This window comes from Dromaius novaehollandiae, unplaced genomic scaffold, assembly GCF_036370855.1.
Source record: "Dromaius novaehollandiae isolate bDroNov1 unplaced genomic scaffold, bDroNov1.hap1 HAP1_SCAFFOLD_63, whole genome shotgun sequence".
Taxonomy (NCBI): domain Eukaryota; kingdom Metazoa; phylum Chordata; class Aves; order Casuariiformes; family Dromaiidae; genus Dromaius; species Dromaius novaehollandiae.
The window spans coordinates 648,341-668,021 of record NW_026991442.1 but is presented as its reverse complement, the minus strand read 5'-3'; the positions used below and the strand labels follow the sequence as shown (position 1 = coordinate 668,021).

At 42.8% G+C, this 19,681-nt stretch overlaps 1 pseudogene; it reads left to right on the top strand.

Moving 5' to 3' along the window:
• Window positions 1–1,604: 1,604 nt before the first annotated feature.
• LOC135326543 (ankyrin repeat and MYND domain-containing protein 1-like) lies at window positions 1,605–19,025 on the top strand (annotated as a pseudogene).
• The last annotated feature ends 656 nt before the right edge of the window (window positions 19,026–19,681 follow it).

Sequence of the window (19,681 nt, the reverse complement as noted above, 5' to 3'; positions counted from 1 at the left end):
TCAAATGACTTTTAAATAAAAGTTCTTTCATGGGCTGTAGTGCTTAGCCGAGACTTAAGGAAAAGTTCCCCATTTGTCTTACTATAAATTGACTTACTAGCTTCAGATTGACAGCGCTTTTTTCATAAAGAAAGGGAAGTTTAAACTGATTAGCTGGCTCTTTTTATAATGCTGGAAAATCTGGCATTTGTGAGGATTTTTTTAAACACAAAACCAACCCATGATAACCTCTCCTGGTACGGAGCCCTGCAACCAAGTTATCTGGAGATGTTACTGTCAACATTTTCTAGCATGCCAGGGCATCTAATTATACCATCTATTGGTTCAAGAAAAAAGCCTCTTTAAGAGTAGGCAGAGGGTTTTCTTTCCTCTTTGTCAAGAGGAAAAAATATTCCACCTCCCATTTTTTTTATGTCTCTTGCCCACAGATCTCAGCTTAGAATCACCATGGCTTTACCTGAAATGCCACCCCTCTTTAGGGGATAAGAAAGGATGTGACCACCCTCCTGGCTTCTGAGTGTAGACAAAGCATTATGAATTTAAACTGTACGACATGGGCATTAGAATAACCCCAAAGAAGACAAGGAAGTGTAAACTACCCAAATTTGCTACGCTAGGCTGCTTTCAACTGCTTCAAAGCGTCTGGGTAGCAACGATGGAAAAAAGAGCATTGGTGCCACCAAAACCTGCCCAGCAGCGGCTGAATTCTGGCGGGTTAGAAGAGTAATGCAACAGGCTGTGCTGAGTAGGTGCAGGGTGGGAGTCGCTGCTGTGCTCGTGGCGAACAAGTCTTTTAGGAGGCCGAGAGGTCTCAGAGCCGTGGCTCTGAAGCGGTCGCTGCTCTGGCCATGTGGTAACTTAGACCGATGTAGACTTGGTGCATTTCTGCGACAGCTGGTCGTGCTAAAGTAACGATGAAGCTCTGCTCTTGCTGTTATTCACCGTGCAAGCGTGGAGCTCACCAACCACTTGCGAAGCGGTGCTGGCGGTGTAACGCCGGTGTGCATGAGGTCGAGCGAGCTCGCCAGGAGTGTTTGAGGGTCGGCCTGGGAGATGGGCCTGGCTCCAGCCGCGGCGGGCAGGCGGGGGCTGGCTGTCGAGGGACGGGCTGCTCCAGGAACAGTTTGCCATACGCCAACTGTAGGGACTCCTTCCACCTCACCCGTGACGCTCTGTGCTTCTTCTCTGCTGGGCTGCGTTGCGCCAATTCCCCTCTCATCTCTCCCCTGCAGAACGTAAGGGGTTGTGCGATGCAGTATATTTGAACGATGCCTTTCCCAGAAATTGCTCCTCAGGAGCTAGCCACGGCAGGGTGAAGGCGAGCGCGCGCGCGCAGGCCTCAGCGGGGAGAGCCGCTGGCCCTGCAGGAGCCGTGCGGGAGGTGGGGGCAGCCCCAGCAAACGCCGCGCCCCGGCTCCTGCGGAGCAGCTTCGGCCCCCTGCAGGCTGTAAGCGAGGAGAAGGCACCCCAGGCTGCACGAAGCGAGGACTCTCCGGGCCTTTCCTCCTCAGGCCTTCGCTGCAGACGCTCCGGGGCCTCCGCGCCGCTGCGGAGGCGCTGCCGGGGCCCGGCGGCGGCCCCGCCTCCCTCGCCCCGCTACCGTCTCCACGGCAACGCGGGCGCCGCCGAGGCGGAGCGCGGCCGCTGCGGAGCCGTCGGCGGGGGCCGCCGCCATGGAGGCCGGTGCCGAGCGAGTTTCCAGTCAGGCGGCGGCCGAGGGCGGCGCAGAGGAGGCGGCAGCGCCCGGCGACGGCAGCGGGCCTGGGGGCGGCGAGGTGCGCGGGCCGCGGGGAGCCGCCGTCGGGGAGCGCCCTGCCTGGCGCAACCGGCTGCAAGCGGGGCCCCCCGCTGCCGCCCCCGGCCTGGGCCGGGCCGGGGAGCCGGGCCAGGCGGTGGGAGCGCGCCGTGCAGGGCTTTCTGCCTTCGTGTTCCCCACCGGTCCATTTGGCAAGGAGGTGGGTCTCTGAAATGCGGGTTTTTCCCAGGCTTGCATCTCTCCGCTGCCTCTGGGTTTGGGGCAAACTAGGCGGTTTCGCCTTATTTCTTAATAAAGCGAGCGCTTTCCCAGCTCCCCTGCAACATCCGAGCACCTGCTCGGCCAGCGCGCTGGCCCTTGCCGCCCTTTGGGGGCATTCTGTTGCTCTGTGTTCAGGTTAATAATATATTTGCTGCTAAAATGCAAATCGGGACACAAGTTCCCAGATAACATGCTTTTGCCCCCCTGCTTCGAAGGACTTGGTCTGCCCTCACGCTCAGGGTAAGCAGATGGCTGCCGTGATGCCGTTGCCGAGTCCTGGGTCGCTGTCGATGGCTGAACGTGGCCTCAGACCCCAGTGGGGAGAGCGGGAGGCCGGCAGGGGAGGAGGGGATGCTGCCGTGAGCTTTTGGTACAAAGTTTAACCTCTGAAGTGTGAGTGCATCTTCCTATATGGTGAAAATACCATGAGGAGTGACTAATGTTTCCGGTTCCCTTGTGAGGTTTTTCTCTTCTGCGCCACCAGTGAGTACTGAGCTGCCGTTTTGATTGTCAGGGAAAGCTGCCACGGCAACGTAACTCGAAATCATCCGTTAGGGATCGGTTGTCTGCACGGTGGGACATCTATTTTTCCGCTTATGAGTTATACCATTGCGCAGATAGAAAATTTAAAATTAGCTCTTTTTCTCTTCCTCTGGAACTCCATTTGCCTATCAATGCTCCCAAGAATCGGTCTAGCAGAGAAACACAGCCTTAATTCTGGTAATATAAAGACCTCGGCATTGCTCCTCACTGTTGTCTTTTGGGGGCAAACTCTGCGTTCTAAGCAAAAGTCCTAACACGCATCAGGCAGAAGCAGTAGCAGCAGCTCCCTGTCTTCGGTGATGATTATTGTGGCAACTCACTTGATAGAGGGTAGTAGTTTTCGGGTTTTGTTGATTGGGCTGAATTTGCATTGGTGACCTAGAAATGAAAGTCTCCACGGCATCATCCTCTGACGAGGCCTTAGGGAACTTACTTAGCACTTTTCACCTTTTTTCTTTCAAACTAAGAATAGTCATAGTTTATTCAAACTAAGAATAGTCATAGTTTATGCTACAGAATACCAGGGCTACTTTGTTCTCCATAGGGTTCATCCTATCCCTTCAGTTATGCTTTTATTAAAGACAAGCTATATGATTGATTAGGATATTTAGGTGATTTAATTTGAAGAGAAATAACACTGAAGACACACAAATGCCTTTAATAAAGCATTTAAGGAATTGAGGTTTTGATTTAAATGGGAATTTTTTCAATTACAAAATTTTGATTAATTTCTATAAAACGTCCCCCAAATGTCTGTCTTTTTGCTTAAAAATAATGGATACCTTAAAGTGTTTGTGGCTACAATCAATCACGATTGATCAAATTTCAATCAAAATCCATCAGATGAGTGGGCTGATAGTTAAGGATTTCTTCACTGAAGAGAAAAGGGATTATGGACAAGCTTTTGACTTAGCGTCTGTCACCTTGATACAGTTCAGCACTATGTTTACGTACGATACGATGTTTTTTCAGAACTTTCTACTGAGGGTCAGAAGTGCCAGTTTTAGAGTAGCAATTGAATTTATCTTTTTAGCAAGTAGTGCACAAAGGTGTAATCTCCAGGGACTTCACCTGCAGCTGGAAATTAAAGACCTTATGGCAGGGCTGAAGACGCATGAGAACAGCAATAAACATATATCGTTTTATTTAAATATTATAATTATTTTATTTATTATACATCTTTAGTTATATTTTATTTATAGTATATTGTTAATTGTATTTTATTTATTAATTATTTTTAATTATATTTTAAATAAATATAATTGTATGTAATACAAAATTATTTTGACTACTCACTGCAGACTGCATTTTATTGTACTTTAAGAGTATGGGTTGTTAGGCTGAGGGTGAGTAAAATTCATCAGAAGGTAGGGTTTGGGGATTTATTTGAGTGATAGCTCTTTCTCCAAGCAGAGTTTTGTCATTTGGAAGTAGGAATATTCTCTATGTGTGGAGGTTCTTTCCTTCTGTAATGAAAAAATTGATTTATAAGCATGTTAGCTAGGTGTTTTTCGTTTGGTTTTACTGGGTTTTATGTATTCGGCTGCTTGTTTTTTAGCAAAATATGTGTTTTCATGGCTATGCTGAATGCCCTGTTTTGTCGGATGCAAAATTTCCCAACCAAATGTTTATTGGGATACAGGTCTTTGTGAGAGGTGTTGAACACTTTGATAGGTCTTGGTTTAGCCTGCATCATTTGGCAACATATCAATGAGATAAACACTGCTAAAATAGTATGATCTTCCATCATGACTGCTACATGATGGAAGAGCTGCTGTGGCAACTGGTAAAATCTTGGTGGAGTTTTGAAGACAGTGACTACAGTGAAGTTGAGATTTTGCCTAGTCTTTCTTAACTGTATAACAGTTTCATCCTCAGTTTCCTGCACCTTGTTAGTGCTGCTCTGTTGCATTAAGGAGGCAATTAAAAATTCACTTATTTCTGTCCTCTGAACGGTATCATTCTTACTGTCCCTTCTCTTTGTGGTGGATTACAGAGATACACGGGACAGTTGTACATGGACCATCGCCATGGGAAAGGGATATGCTACTGGCCTGATGGTTCCAAATTCATTGGAGCATTTTCTCTCAGCCACGTAGAAGGCTATGGGACTCGGGAATGGAAGGACGGCAGAAAATTTCAGGTAACTGGAAAAATGTTGTGCTGTTACCATGATTTCCCTGCCTTTCAAAGTCAGCATGAGTACAGGAAAATTTGAGTGGTTTTTTTTTCCAGGCAGCTCCATTAGTGTTTGGGTTGTTTAGAGCAAAAGGGTCATGCTTCAGTCTCCAGTAAGCTAGATTGCTCTCTTGAACTACTCAACTTCTACTGTACACAACTTTTGCTTAGGGAAATATTGAAGGAGCTAATGTGATACTGCCTGTCTAGAACTGAAAATCTGATGCCTAGAAGAGTTTCTTTTTCCAGTTTCTAATGTAGAAGTCTTCGGTATTTACTCCCCTTGCTAGATGAAGAACTCATTAGCTAGTCAGTACTCTCAACAGACATATTAAGAAGCCAGCAATATGAAACTGAAAAATACTGCATTTGAAGAAACTGTGGAGACAAAGAGCATTCTGGAGTATCGAGATAGCTAGTTGTCTCTTTTGTATCATTTCCAGGCCTGCTGCTACTAGTAGAAGCTAGAAAACTTGTTTTCTAAGAGTTTATAATTCTTTGTTTTCAAAGAAGAAGAAGGTGTATCTGAAAAGTGCCCAGCGTAGGGCAGCCCTCCCCTCATACTGATACATGGGTATCTCTGCAATAGGAAACAGTGCTTCATCAGATAAACCAACAGATATAACAAAACAATATACAGCCTTTGCATTAAGTTGGCCAACAAGAACATAACATTCTTGCTGAATGTTGATAATGTGGCACTACTTATGGATTTAGGAGAACTTTAATTTGAATAGATCATGTATAATCTGAAACTAAGGGAAAAATAGAACACCCTCAGGTTATAATCAAACTTGAAATTTTATTCTTGCCAGTCATAGTGCTTTTTCCTGGTTCTTTATCTCCATAGCTAAACAGTTCAATGAGTGAAGCAGTTAATTTGTGTTCCAAATAGCTGTTCTGAGGCTGTGATAGCCTTGTGTGAATATGCCTTGAGCCATGTGTGTGATCCAGAAACACCGGAGATGCATCAGCCTGCTTGAATTTGGAAGCGGTGCTCATGCATTGCTTAATATAGTGTCATATCAAACTAGGATGGTTTTCTAAGGAGGCTAAAACTCCTGTCTTGTAGTGCTGTATTTGTGTCTGAGACTCTTCTGTTGGCATGAAATAAAAACATGTATTGTCATGCTTGCAAGGTTGTCCTGAGGTTAATTACCATGTTGTCCTGAAGTTAATGACCATGGTAAGAAAAGAAATAGTTGGGAACTGCGCTACCTTTCCCATACTCTACGCCTGTGCAGTTGTGTGTCAGAGGTGTTTCTTCTGATTTGGAAAACATTACTGAAAATCTATCCTGGTCTAAAAAGTAGCAGTGTGGCTAATGAATGCAAAGCTGGATACAGAATAGTATAAAACAGAATCCTGCTCAGGCTAAAATCTACGTGAAATTTCATCTAAACATAACATCCCAATGTAGTTAAATTTAGGGCCTTCCACTGTTCTTGTACTGGAGAAGTTAATGTGTTTGTCATTAAATGAATCAAACTGACTGTGAAGGCTTTGTAGTACAGAATGGCTTCAGCAGTTATTACTCTGCCAATAAGAAATGGACCAATAAGACGCAGGCAGAACAGTTGAGATAGAAACCAGACTCTAATTGTATAACTTGTTTGATCTCTGATTGATACTAACGAGCTTACTCGTTTCTTAAGGGGCTGTACAACTCTGATGAGCGATTTGGACCGGGAATTGAGAGCTATCCAGATGGCTGTCAGGATGTTGGCTTGTGGCTGAGGAATCATCTAATTAAACTGTGTACTGAAGTACCTGGTTATTTTTCTGTCTCGGATCATCCAGAACACTTCAGATATGTTGATGCCAGTTCTCAAAGGACGTATATTTCTGTTGAGGGGGACCCATTTCTCCGTAGCTATAAACGTCTCCCCTTTGATGACAAGAATATTTTGCCTGAAGGAGTTTTTGCCTATTCCCATAACACAGATCATCTTACTTTGACTTGCACCTTTCCGAAAGAGTGTGATGCTTCATATTTTCAGAATACCTCCAAGCTGCCTGAGGAAGAACCTTGGCCTGTTGCAAATGTAACCCCCTTACTGGTCAGAATGCAGATGCATGTTTATAAGCACAGGTAGCTGTTGATCATTTGTTTTTTATGTATGGATTTTTATAAATCATATCTGTTATTTTCAAATATAAGTTGCATGATTGAAGCTGCTCTCCAAAAGTTTTTTTTATAGTCTTGAGAGGACAGGTTGCCAATGAGGATTTTTTTAAATGAAACAAACAATTTATGATACCAGTGGTACCTTTCTGTGGTTGTCTTAACTCTTATTCTACTTCAAGGCTATAGAAAACATGCTGCAGCAAGTCTGCAGCTACTTGTAACTGCCCACTGAGCCTTAGGTTTATGTGTAGCTTGATACTTGTACATGGAGATGTTCTTTGGGCAGGCAGAGTATGTTTTGGTTTGCTTTGTTGCTGGGAACACGTGCCACATGTGTGTATTTTATAGCCATAGCTAAAGCTGGTTAGTATAAATCAAATACTAAACAGATATGAATGTGCATGCTAAATATTCTGTTTGTAGAAACACTTGGCAGTTAGATTTTGCTTTCTAATTTTATAGGTGTTGGATGGCTGGATATTTATGAACTGTTCTGTAGCCAAAATCTGTGTGCTGCTGCCAGCAGCCCCTAGACTAGTTTGCCTTTCTGCCTGTAATTTAAGCAAACTTATACTATCTGAAATAGTTCTTAAAATGATAGCTGTTCATATTTTTGCATCTTACCCAGCAACATGTTTTGCTCTTGATGTGTTTTTTCTTTAATTGCATTAGTGGCCTAAGAGTACCTAGCTGCTTAAATGCATCAGTGCTTTTTTCTCCTTTGCTAGGTGCTGTGAAGCAGAGTTTACTTCAGACGTCAACTTCATTCTCAGTGGAGTCCGCAGTACTTATGGGCCTCCAGGCCCCAAAGAACTTGCCTCAGAGCAGTTAATTCAGAAAGCGGCAAAAGGAGGCTTTGATGGGGTCTATACGATTCTGAGGGATGAGCTTGCTCATCCGGACGTAGCAGACAAACATGGATACACAGCACTTGCTGCTGCCGCTGTAAGACTCTGGGAATGACTCTTTACCATATGATGAGAAATTCCTGGTGTGGTAGCCTGGATTAGATTTTTCTCTTGTTCCATTACATAGTAAGTGTGAAGGGAGTGTTCAGTAAACAACAAAAGAGCAGGTGTGGCATGAGGAATATCTGTAATGAATGGTATCATGCCAAACCCCACAGTAAATAATAATCTACAAAAAGAAGCACTTCAGTAAACATTAGAGATTATTTTAGCTGTCAAGTTTGTTTTCCGTTTGTGATTATGCAGTGGACTAGATCTGCGTTCTTGGGTATGACCCTGTCCTTATTACTGTTTTTTTCTTGTCCAGTCATAATCACATTCAGACAGGGTTATTTTGTTTTTGCTGGCAAGGGGTGGTGGTTAGAAACTGTGCATGCATGACTTGCTGTAGGGGAGGATGACCTCCGCTTTTCTTTGTGCCCTTTTCAGCTACCTGAATAGCTGGCATTCATTGTAAAAGTCCAGCAAAATTTAGATAATAATTTAGGGTGCTATATTTCTTTCTGTGTGTGAATCCTCACTGAGTTCCTGTGAAAGCTGGTAGAAATTGTTATAAAAAAGAGAGGAAGGTCAGGGATGTACTTGAGGATGCTCCAAGATACACATTCTGAACCCCGTAAGACATGGTTCAGTATCGTGTTTTTATTGTGTGGCAAATATAAACCTGAATTAGTTCAACAGTGTTGGCTGTCACTACTTTCAAACTGTGCTGCCTATTCTTTCCATGTAGAAACCTGCAAGTGCGTGAGTGTATGTGCAAGTACAGATGTTTACAAAATAAAATAACATCCTGAAGCATTTTCTCCTCTACAGGTTACTTCCCACAACGATATTGTCAATCTTCTTCTCGATAGTGGAGCTGATGTGAATAAGTGTAGTGATGAAGGATTATCTGCTCTCTCCATGTGCTTTATTCTGTATTATCCAGCAGAATCTTTTAAGGGTAATATTGCTGAGAGGAACCTGCACAGCTGCAAGGTTGGTTTATTTCTAATCTAAAATGTCAGAATCATGATATATTCTCGTCTCAAGCTGTAAGTTTACTTTTCAGAATTACTTTACTGTGTTGACTCCCTAGGAAAAAGCCAGAACTTTTGTGCATCTTGCACTCTGAGGATGCAGAGTATTCTCTGCTCTTACACTACTAAGTCCTACTTCAAATGACCAAGCTCCAGTGCAGAAACAAGCTTACTCTGCAGTTGAAATAGGGCACTGTATTAATAGCACAGATGTGAGGCCATGTCTGCTAGGTATTTAAGACAGCGAAGATGCAGTGGGCAACTGGTGGGAATTACGAAAGCATCCCAGCAGGACAAGAGGATTTAGGTGGTTCCGATAGCACAGAGTCCTGCTGGCATGGTTGAAGTGTCAAGCAAGAAGCAATTCAACTGTCAGAGGAGTCTCTTGACCCTTAGGGAGTGTTTACAAAGGAAGACTCATGACCCTAGGCTTCCTCCTGCTGAAAAGAGAAGCACCTGCTTTAAATTGTCCTGTGGAGGAGCATCATACATATTTTGTAAGAGTACAAACCATGCAGTGGGGAAGGAGATGAAAACAAGGGTGAAGCAGAGGGTCAGGAATCGCCAAACAGTCTGAGAAGACAGAAGGAATCAAAGAGGGGCCTAGGCAGGTAGGGACTGTGTGGTCTTGGACGTGTTTCAGAGGAGGCTAGAAATGTAAGGATGTTGCTGAGGCTTTCAGAAGAGGCTACACAGGTCTAAATGCCCTCAAGAAACTTGTTGGAAATGAACTACAGAATAGTTTTTGGTTGCTGTAAAGTACCTGTTCAAGTTCCAAGAGTATGTTTAAGTGGTGGCCCGTTACCAAAGTTGCAAGACTTCTGTGGGAAGGAAAGAAAGAGAGAGAGAGAGATGTATATAAAGCAGATGCTCAGAGATTCACAGAAAATCAGTGTGAAACTATTACTTCTCATTTTGGAGTGAGAAAAGGAAATTAGGAATAAACAGGATTTGTTTCTGTCACGGTCTCTAAGATTCAGAAAGGAAAATGTGCTTTGCTTTCTCTTTTCCTCTGAGTTGAATACGAATCCAGAAGATTTGGAAACAGTGGTCTTGGAGGTCCTAGTTCTACATTCTCGTGCAAAATAATGCAGGTTGAAAATCTGTAAGAGTCTTGTAAACATGTTTTACTCACAAAGGAAATTGAGCAAGAAAATGTTCAGTTATTTGGTTTATTTAAAAAAATAACTTAGCTACAAATTACTTCTAAATGATTTCCCTATCTGTTGTTAACTGAATTCCATTATTATTACATGCTCTTGTATTACTGTTATTACTTGTATTATTGTTCTGATGACTGAATATGCTGACTCACCCATTGAAAGTGTGGTTTTTCATTTTTGTAACTACTTTCTTTTATTTTTTTAATCTTCAAGCAGAACGAACAATCAGAACCGTCAGAAACAGCTAATGTGTCTGAAGGCGTAATCGCAGAGTAAGTCTCACTTATGCCCTATGAATGGGAGACAGAGTCTCCTAAGTCTCTTTGAACATAGAAGGCAACAATTAGTATTTCACATATTTCACAGAAGGGTGCAGCTATTGCAGGAAAAGCTAGTCAGATGTCAGTATATTTTTGTTTGTTTAACTATAGAAATCTCGTGTTCATATCAGTAGAAGCCACTCGTTTATATGCTCTGTTATAATTCAGGTTGGCAGAGTGTGAAGAGTGAAGCTGGAAAGTGTAGTTCAAGCTAAGGACCTCATGCTTGAACAAGACAAGATTTCTTGATTGCATACTTTGCAGCTTGTCACAGTCTGCTATGCACACCTGCAGTGTAGTGTGGACATGAGGAAAGATAAGAATATATTCAGCTTACTCTTTGAAGTTTTGACTACATTTGACCGTGCTGGTTGTTTTCTACAGGTGTCTGTTTAGCCGCGTGGCCTGAAATGTAGTCTTTTTGTCTTGCTTTTATGGATCCCCCCAAAGGGCCACATCTTGCCTTTTGTTTTGCCTCCAGAGCAGTCCCCAAAGATGATGAAATTTTTGTGTTGGGTTTTATGCCAGCGTAGGTCACTTTGACGTCTTAGAATTCCCACAATGAAAATTCCCTGTTGGCCTTCTTGCCCTTCATCCCTTGCATTTGGCTTTTGTGGCACATCTTGCCACCTCCCTTGCTTCTCTCATGAATATTGTGTGTGCGTTGCATGTTTTTCATTGGAATATAAAGATGCACTGAATGTAGGGCTTGTGAGTAAAAATGAGTTAATGCCATGTGAGAAAAGAGGAGCCTCTGCCCAGATCACTATGTGGTAGAGTTTCTGGGTGATATCCAAGGACTGTTTGCTTTTTTTGATGGTGTTAGGTTTCTTTTTTAGGGGTGTGCATGTGTATTTTGCCTCCATGGAAATACAGATGGAATCATCAGCCTGCTGAAATACACTGTCCTAGTCCAGCATAGCTCTTGTTCCAGCTTTGGTTAAGGGAAACACAGAAAAAGTATCTCTGTTTTCTTGGGATGGATGAATGAAGTACGATAGAGGAAAGAACCCTCCAAATAGTCTTAGATGACAGGAAGGAGGAGTCAGTCTGTTTCTGTCATTAAACAAGTCTCACACTAAACGTTTAGAAGTGACACATGAGTGAATAGTGGAGATGCAGGGAACCTTACTTTGCCTATCCATTCCCATGCAACCCGAAGGAACTGCTTTTAAGTGCTGCCTTTTTAGTTTGGAGGGGTGAGATACCCTCTTCAGGTAATAATATTGTTGCCTGGGTGGAGCACGGCAGTTGTTGTGACACTGCTCTAAAGAATGAAGTCTTGTCTCTGCCAAATGCCATTTTTAATGTCTGCACCTGGGAGTCATCTTAGTTCGTCATCATTTAGAGGTTTTTTGCAAGATGCTAATGAGTGATTCTGGTATTTTCCATGTCAACTTTAGACAGCAGAAGAGATGGGCAACAATCCAGCTGCTGCTTCACCGAGGTGCAGATCCCAATGCATGCTGAATACCAGCACCCCTTCTCTTCCTTGCCATTAAAGCTGCAGGTGCAGAAGCAGAGAAACTCCTCTTAGAAAGGGGAGCCAGGACTGATGTGCGGCTTCCATCCAAGGTTTTATTGCATTATAATTGATAATGATGTAGGATTCTAGATGAGTGCAGCAGCTTCTGTGTCCTGCTGTAAAATCTGCAAGTAAGAACCAGCTTTAGAATGGACAAAAAGCTGTTTAAAGTGATTATCCTGTTCAAAGAACTATTTTATAGAAAGAACTCAAAGCTCCTTATTCCCTGAGTTTTCCTTCCTCATTATGTTTTCTTGTTGCCAAGCCCATGCATGACTGGGGAATGCTTGTGAAGCTGCTCCTCAAGTTGGTAACAGCTGTTGTGATTTTGGTACGTTGTGTATCTGGTACCTTGAGCTTTCCACTGTCCCGTAACTCAGTTTGTAGGTTCATGGTGGCTGAAAGTGAGACACAGTATGTGGGAAGAGGAAGCTGGGATTATTCTTTTGAAAATATTTGGTACTGTTTTAAGTTGCGATAAACAGGAGTCTTAATGCTATGTTTCTTTTTTCAGTTTGGGGGTTTAACCCCTCTCCACATAGCTGTATCTATTCCTGGGGAGGAAGGAGTCCAGATAACACAGTACCTCCTGCATTCTGCACCAGATCTTGATGCAAGGGCAGAAGATGGAAATGAGGTATATGGTCCAGACCAGGTATGTTGCTTTGTGAGCTCAGCTTCTTGCAGCTCTTGAAGGCTGCACAATACATAAGCAGGGAGTTGAGCTTCCTGCCTGCTTGATTTCCGTGAAATTTTTGCATCCTATTGGAATAACTATGTTCCTTTAAAAAAGAAAAAAAGTAAAAAAAAAAAAAAAGCCACTGGAGGTCTGTATTATTGGGTTACAGTAAACACATCCATGTGTTTTGATGCCCCAGAACATTTTTGCTGTCATGCCTCGTTTAAGGCAGAGGTTAAAAGTCTCTTGTGGGCAGTCTAGTATAAATGCCTGAAGGTATAATGAGAGCAGTGAACATAGGACCACTGTCAGAAACAGATACATGATGGGACCCGCTTGTTTCATCTCCATGGAGCCTGCCTACTTGTTTTTGTTTTGTTTTGTTTTCCTTGAACACAGACTCTTTCTGCTGGATTCCTGCAGCATTCACTGTGCCCCCAGAGTTACAGAAAGATAGCTCTGCAGTAAACTTTTTTGGTAGTACAGAACTTTTTGGTTAGGGTTGCCATTTTTTTTGATAATTGTCTACTTGTGATGGAGCTATACCAGCGAAAAGTGCTCTTTTTGGCATTTGTTACCTGAGGAATTACTTTACGTTATAGTACTTAAATCATTTCACAGAATTACCAAACAGTTGAGAGTTTGGAAGGGACCTCTGAAGATCGTCTGGTCCAAAACCCCAGCTCAAAGGAGGGTCAATGAGAGCAAGTTGCTCAGGACCTTGTCCAGTTGGGCTTTGAATATCTCCAGGAATGGAGACTCCATGGCCTCTCTGGGCAACCTCTTCCCGTGTTTGGTCACCCTCACAGGAAAAAAAGATTTTTATTATGTTCAAGTGGAATTTCCTGTCTTTCAATTCCTGCCCATTGCTTCTTGTCCTGCCACTGGGTGCCACTGAGAAGAGTAAGGCTCCAGCTTGTTTACTCCCTCCCATCAGGTATTTATACACATTGATAAGATCCCCCGAGCCTTCTCTTCTCAAAGCTAAACAATCGCAGCCTCTCCTTGCACGAGAGATGCTCCAGTTCCTTAATCCTCTTTGTGGTCCTTTGCTGGACTTGCTCCAGGGGAGTCCAGAACTAGACACACAGATGTGGTCTGACCTGGGCTGAACAGAGGGGAAGGATCACCTCCATTGACCTGCTGGCCACGCTCTTTCTAATGCTGCCCACGATGCTGTTGGCCTGCTTTGCTGCAAAGGCACGTTACTGGTCATGTTCAGCTTGTCCACCAGGACCCCCAGGTCCTTTTCTGCAGAGCTACTTTCCAGTAGGTCAGCCCCCAGCATATACTGGTGCCTGGGGTTATTCCTCCCCAGGGGCAGGACTCTGCACTTCCCTTTGTTGAACTTCATGAGGTTCCCCTCTGCCCATCTGTCCAGTCTCTCGAGGTCCCTCTGAATGGCAACGCAGCCCTCTGGTGTATCAGCCGCTCCTCCCAGTTTGGGATCATCAGCAAACTTGCTGAGGGTGCACTCTATCCCTTCATCCAGGTCAATTAGTAAACAGTAGTAAACAACTTAACCAGTATTGTCCTTGTATTGACCCCTGTAGGTGCACCACTGGTGACTGGCCCTCGGCTGAACTTCATGCCACTGATCATAACCCTTTGAATCCGGTAGTTCAGCTAGTTTTCAGTCCTCACTGTCCATTTATGTAAGCCATACTTTAGGAGCTTGTCTATGCAGACGTTGTGGGAAAAAGTTTTGACAGCCTTACTGACATCAAGGTAAATGACATCCACTGCTCTCCCATCTTTCACCAAACTGGTCATGTCCTTGTAGAAGGCTATCAAGTTGTTCAGGCTCGATTTCCCCTTTGTAAATCCAAGGTGACGACTCCCATTCACTTTCTTTTCCTTAGTATTTTTGGAAATGGCTTCCCAGAGGATGTGCTTCATCACCTTCCCAGGGATTGAAATGAGGCTGACATACTTGTAATTCTGCAGATCCTCCTTCTTGCCCTTCCCGAATATAGGAGTGACATTTGCTTTCTTCCAGTCCTCAGGAACCTCACCTGGTTGCCATGACATTTCAAAGATAATTGAGTGACCTTGCAATGACATTGATGGGCTCCCTGACATCCCATCAGGTCCTAGTCACTTGAAAAATGAGTTGGCTTGTGTAACAGGAAAGATAAGATTTGTCTTGTCATGACAGTGGCTAAGGTGAATGTCTGTTTGCAGTCCAGGGAGGTTTAGATAGCTTCTTCAGTTTGTATTGCAGTATTTTCTCCTTTAGTAGCAATCAGGATGACTTGGTACCTATTTGCAAACAGTATGCAGTTATAAAATGCCCAGATGCAGTGTAGGTATATTACTTTCTGACATACCATTTTTTATTTTTTTATATTGGTCTGGTAAGCCTATATTCATGCACCTTAAATGAATGACATGTGAATGAACTTGAGTGAAGACCCCTTTTGCCTGATAGCTTGCTTCTTTCTTCCACCCCTCACTGTATCATTTGGCCCAGTAAAAGTTATTAAATTCTGTCTGTAAAATTTTCCTTCCCTGGATTCCTCCAGTGGAATGAAATTTCTTAATGTGCAGTGCTGAAGATGATTTAGGCAGATGGAATCTGAATGTAAAGAAGGAAGTAGAAAAAGGGTGGCCATTGTTTTGGTGAGGCTGAACAAGTCTCGTCCATGATTGACATCCAGAGCAATGGGTGACCAAGCAGTTGATTTTCTTCTGTATGTCTCTGAGCTATGTTACAAATGTTCACATAATTTCACTTAGGTTCCTCTGCCTCAAACCAGAGAAACCCAGTTGTCCCGTGGTGTCACTGTGCACCTGAAGAATGAAGCAGGACCACCAAAAGGGTACTTCTCCTCCTATTTTGGTCCTGTTCCAGAAGAAGGTGGAAGGAGTGCATTGCATATTGCATGCGAAAGAGAGGATAACTGTGAGGTAAGAGCATGGCATCCGAGGTTCTGCTCATAGAGAGTACTTATAAGCTAAACTCCCCAAATGACATATCTGGGGAATGAATACTTTTCATCCCTCTGTAAGGAGCTGATTGAATTCCTGGGATAAACTCCTTACGCTGTGAATTATTAGTGTTGTACTGATTAAAAACCCATTAGCACTTGAGAAAAAATATTTCTTAAGTCTTTAGAATTCTGTTTAACACAGGAAATTCCTCTGCTTAAGTTTCCATTAGTGACTTGGCCATTAAGTTTTACTATTCACAAGGCCAGTTTGAAGCTGGACAGTCTGAGTTTTCTCATGTGCTAATCTTTGAGCATTTTACCGTAGTAACATTCTTCTAGCAGATTTACGAGGTGTGCACTTGGAGGAAGGAGAGGTTTTTGAGAGAGGAGATGTACTTCTTCAGAGGCAAGCTTACGTATACCCTTTGGCAGCAGGGTTAATGAGATTTGGTAACCTGATGGAGAGGTTTATGCATAACACTACCATGCTTGGGGTTCTTAGCCATGAGAAAATGGAGGTATATTTTTGCTATAGGATCATAGCTTAGGTGAAAGGCTTGAACGTGTTTTATGCTGCTCATTTTGTTCATTATTGTTACATATACATTATATTTAAAAGTTAACATTATTATGATCTAATTCCACCTTTTTCTGCACCTGCCTACACAGCATGCCAGAGATGTTATCCGCCTCCTTTTAATGCATAAGGCAAATCCAAACACACTGTGGAGTGGCCATTCACCACTTTGCTTAGCAATCGCCAGTGGGAATGATTTGGTGAGCATCTTTGAGTTCCTCTTTACGTGTGTTGTACTCCTCCATTTGTCTCTGCCTTCTCTGATGACAGGCAGACTTGGGTAACTAGTTATGTTTGCCATAATTCATTCCCAGTGAAAGTACTAAATTTGCTTTTCTTTCAAACCTGTGGATGTTGCATGAGCTGAACTAGAGGAGCCGTGTAGTATGACAGCGATAGCTAGAAATATTTGGTAAGATTCAGAAGGGTATAGCATTCAGAGAAGAGTATCCATTTTTATGAATCACAAGAACATGCAGTTCTCTTACAGGCTACCTCCCCACTCAAATCATCCCAGCCAAATGTTAAAACACTTTGCTTCTGGATATGAGAAAAAAAATGTAGCTCTTTGAGGGTAAGGAGTATGCTTTTCTAGGAAAAGATCAGTGATCACACTTGGAAAGGATCTGGGCATTACGGGGCTCAGCACTGCACAGAGGAGGCTTACAGCTCACACAGTAGAGTGCAATATGTGAAGTCAGCACCTACCTTCCCTGAGCAGGGAATGGCCTCCCTTCTGCTCAGACAAGGCCCTTAAGAGTGGGTCCACAGCAGCCAGCATGCTGCGAGAGAAAGTGTACCAGCAAAACAGGTAATGGTGACAAAGTGGTGTGTCTGCAGTGCTCTGCTCCTCTTGGAATACAGCTCCAGGCTCCTGGTTCATCTTCTTTGTGGAAAACAAGGGAGGAGAGTGAGGGGGTAAGAGTTGCACCCAGGCTGCCCACTAAGCTCAGCCGTTGTGCAGGCAACCAGCCAGCACAAGGCCAGGGGAAGAACAATTGGAAGGGAGCAAGCGTGACTGTGTAGCCTAGTGGTTCAGGTAATAAGCTGATAGGGGCAGGGTTTGGGTCTAATTTCTGTTTCTCGGGTTACTTTCTCCTGTGTAAAAGCATGCTAATAATTCAGTCAGGCATTGTCTTGGAAATGCAGATGTGAACAAAGCGAGGGGAAGCCACTTTCAGTGTTACTGATGAAATCAAAATTTTACCTCTTGTTCTGTCACTGCAAGTTTTATACTGTGTGTTAGGATTAATGGTAGATCATAATAGAAAAGATCTACTGTGTATTGTTACTTTCTAGCTATATTTATTTCAGTAGAAAGTTATCAATCATCTGGATACAATATAATAGGGAGCTACAGGATGGACTGCGGAAGTAGATACAGTAGAAATGGATGCAGCCAAATACAGTAGAAAATAGATTCTGTATCAAATGTTTGAACCAGAACATTTTTCCTTATGTTATCTTTGTTTCTTTTAAAAGACAATTTAGGTATTTTTCTGGGAAAAAAGAGTTTACTGCATCTTTGATTTGTTTGTACAGAAAAGATGAAATTTCAGGACTTCCCACGGAATGGAATGGAAAGTCCCATATCCAACACATTCTATTGCTTCTCCTGCCCCTCTCAGAGGCTAACATTCAATGGAGTGATGATCTAATAGACCATAAATGTTCAACCTCTGTAATCCTTATCTTTATGGTAAAACATAGGTGGTTTTAGTATATTTTATGAAACCTACCCTATAGCATCTTGGTCTGGCTGGAGTATCACTTTTCTGCTGTGGAACTGTCAAAATGCATCTCCAGCAATTATCTGTTGCATTTGCAGGCAGTGGTCGAACTCCTCAAACATGGGGCTGATCCAAATCTGCCATTAAGCAGAGCAGTAAGAAGTGCCCTCTGTACAGCTGTCAGTACCACATATGAACAGAAGAGAACAAAAGCACAGAGGATTGCTTTGGTGAGAGAAATGTGGGGGGTTTTTGTTGTTTTTAACTTCAGGAAAAGCAGTAATTTTTATCAGGTGTGTTGAGTTCCATTTCTCTTTAATGGGCAAGCTGATTTTTTTTTTTTTTTTTTTTTTTTTGCAGAACAGTTCATTTGTGTCTTTTCCCAATGCTATTTGTTTGTCTCCTAAGGCACAGAGGTTTTGTAAGGAAATTCGTTTTCATGTTTGAGTGAAGGTGATGGCAACCTCCTTGTGTAGAAGAGGAAACACTGCATTTAAAGCAGATGGGGGGTTGCCCATGGCCCTGTCAGATCTGACTGTTCCCTTGCTTGTAAACACAGCTGGCCTCCACATGAAGAAAGATGCATTGCATTTGATTGTGCTATATAAAGTAGTTGATAAAGTGCACTTTCTCACCTATGATGAGCTCAGTGGAAGCATTTGGCCTTGTGAAAACTGGACATTTTTCCCTCGTCCCATAAAGCACAGAGCTGACCTCACTGAGAATGGAGGGGAGGAAGACTGCAGTTGAGGAGCACTAGGAGAGGAGGTGATTTCTCCAGCCGGGTTCTGTTCTACCCCTGCGTCACTAGTTGTCTGTACTTCATCTGTTGCTGCAAGATTAGGTTGTGAGATATCCAGAAACAAATAGCAAATGCCTCCAAGAAGGTTTTATTTACAAAACACATGTAGATTTAACAGTCCATCAACGGCTCTCCAGTGGCAGAAGAAATGCACAATTTGGTACACAGAGTAGCCACACAAATTGAGGTTAAGCTCTGATATTCAGCCCTGTCTCTAACTGTGGCATGGACACAGTATAGTCAGAAAGCTGGATGTCAAATGTTTTGCTTTCTTTTTTCAGGTTGATGAGCTGCTTGAAGCTGGCGCGGATATCCTTGCACCAGTTACTTTTAGGGAAGGACAGCAAAAAGCAGTGGGAACAGCTGTCGACTATGCCTATTTTGAATATTATCAGGTATGACTTCAGTTCCCGTAACTGAAGATACCGTGTTCTTTGCATTCATCAGAACAAACAGCCTCTTGTGTCCTTAGGATTTGTCTAGGGCCTTCTTCAGAAGCTTTCACTGAAAATTTACTTTTCCCTTCATTTGTCTTGAGACTCATTTCATTTGCTGCCAAACTTATGACCACCCGAAGACTGAATACCTCTAGTAGTTTTGCCTGTGAAGGCAATCCCTGTTGTCACATTTTATAGTAAGATTCTGTTCATAATTGGTTTGTAAAGAGTTAGCTGTAATTCTACATCCAGCCATTAAAAACGGAAGTAACGTGTGTTTCCATGAGGCTACAATTAAAACAGGAAAAGTTGTTATGAGATATATATATATAGTAGATAATAAATTTAGGTATGTTATAAGCTATGATAATAAATTACTGATCAGTCAAACTTCAAAATAAAGGGTTAACCACTTATTAAAGTCATCCTTAATCATTATTTAACCCCTTATAAAAAGAATCTTCCTATGAAGTATAACTAAGAATTTTCTGCCCAGTTTTTTTTGGGGGGGGCGGGGGATGTATTTGTTTAAAAAAAAATTTTGAAATGGTCTGCGATGCTGTAACAATTTCTAATTAGAAATGAATCTGCCTTTGGGTCATATAAGTAATTTTTTTTGGTAGCTTTATTGTGAATAAGAAAGTTTACATGACGAAGAATCT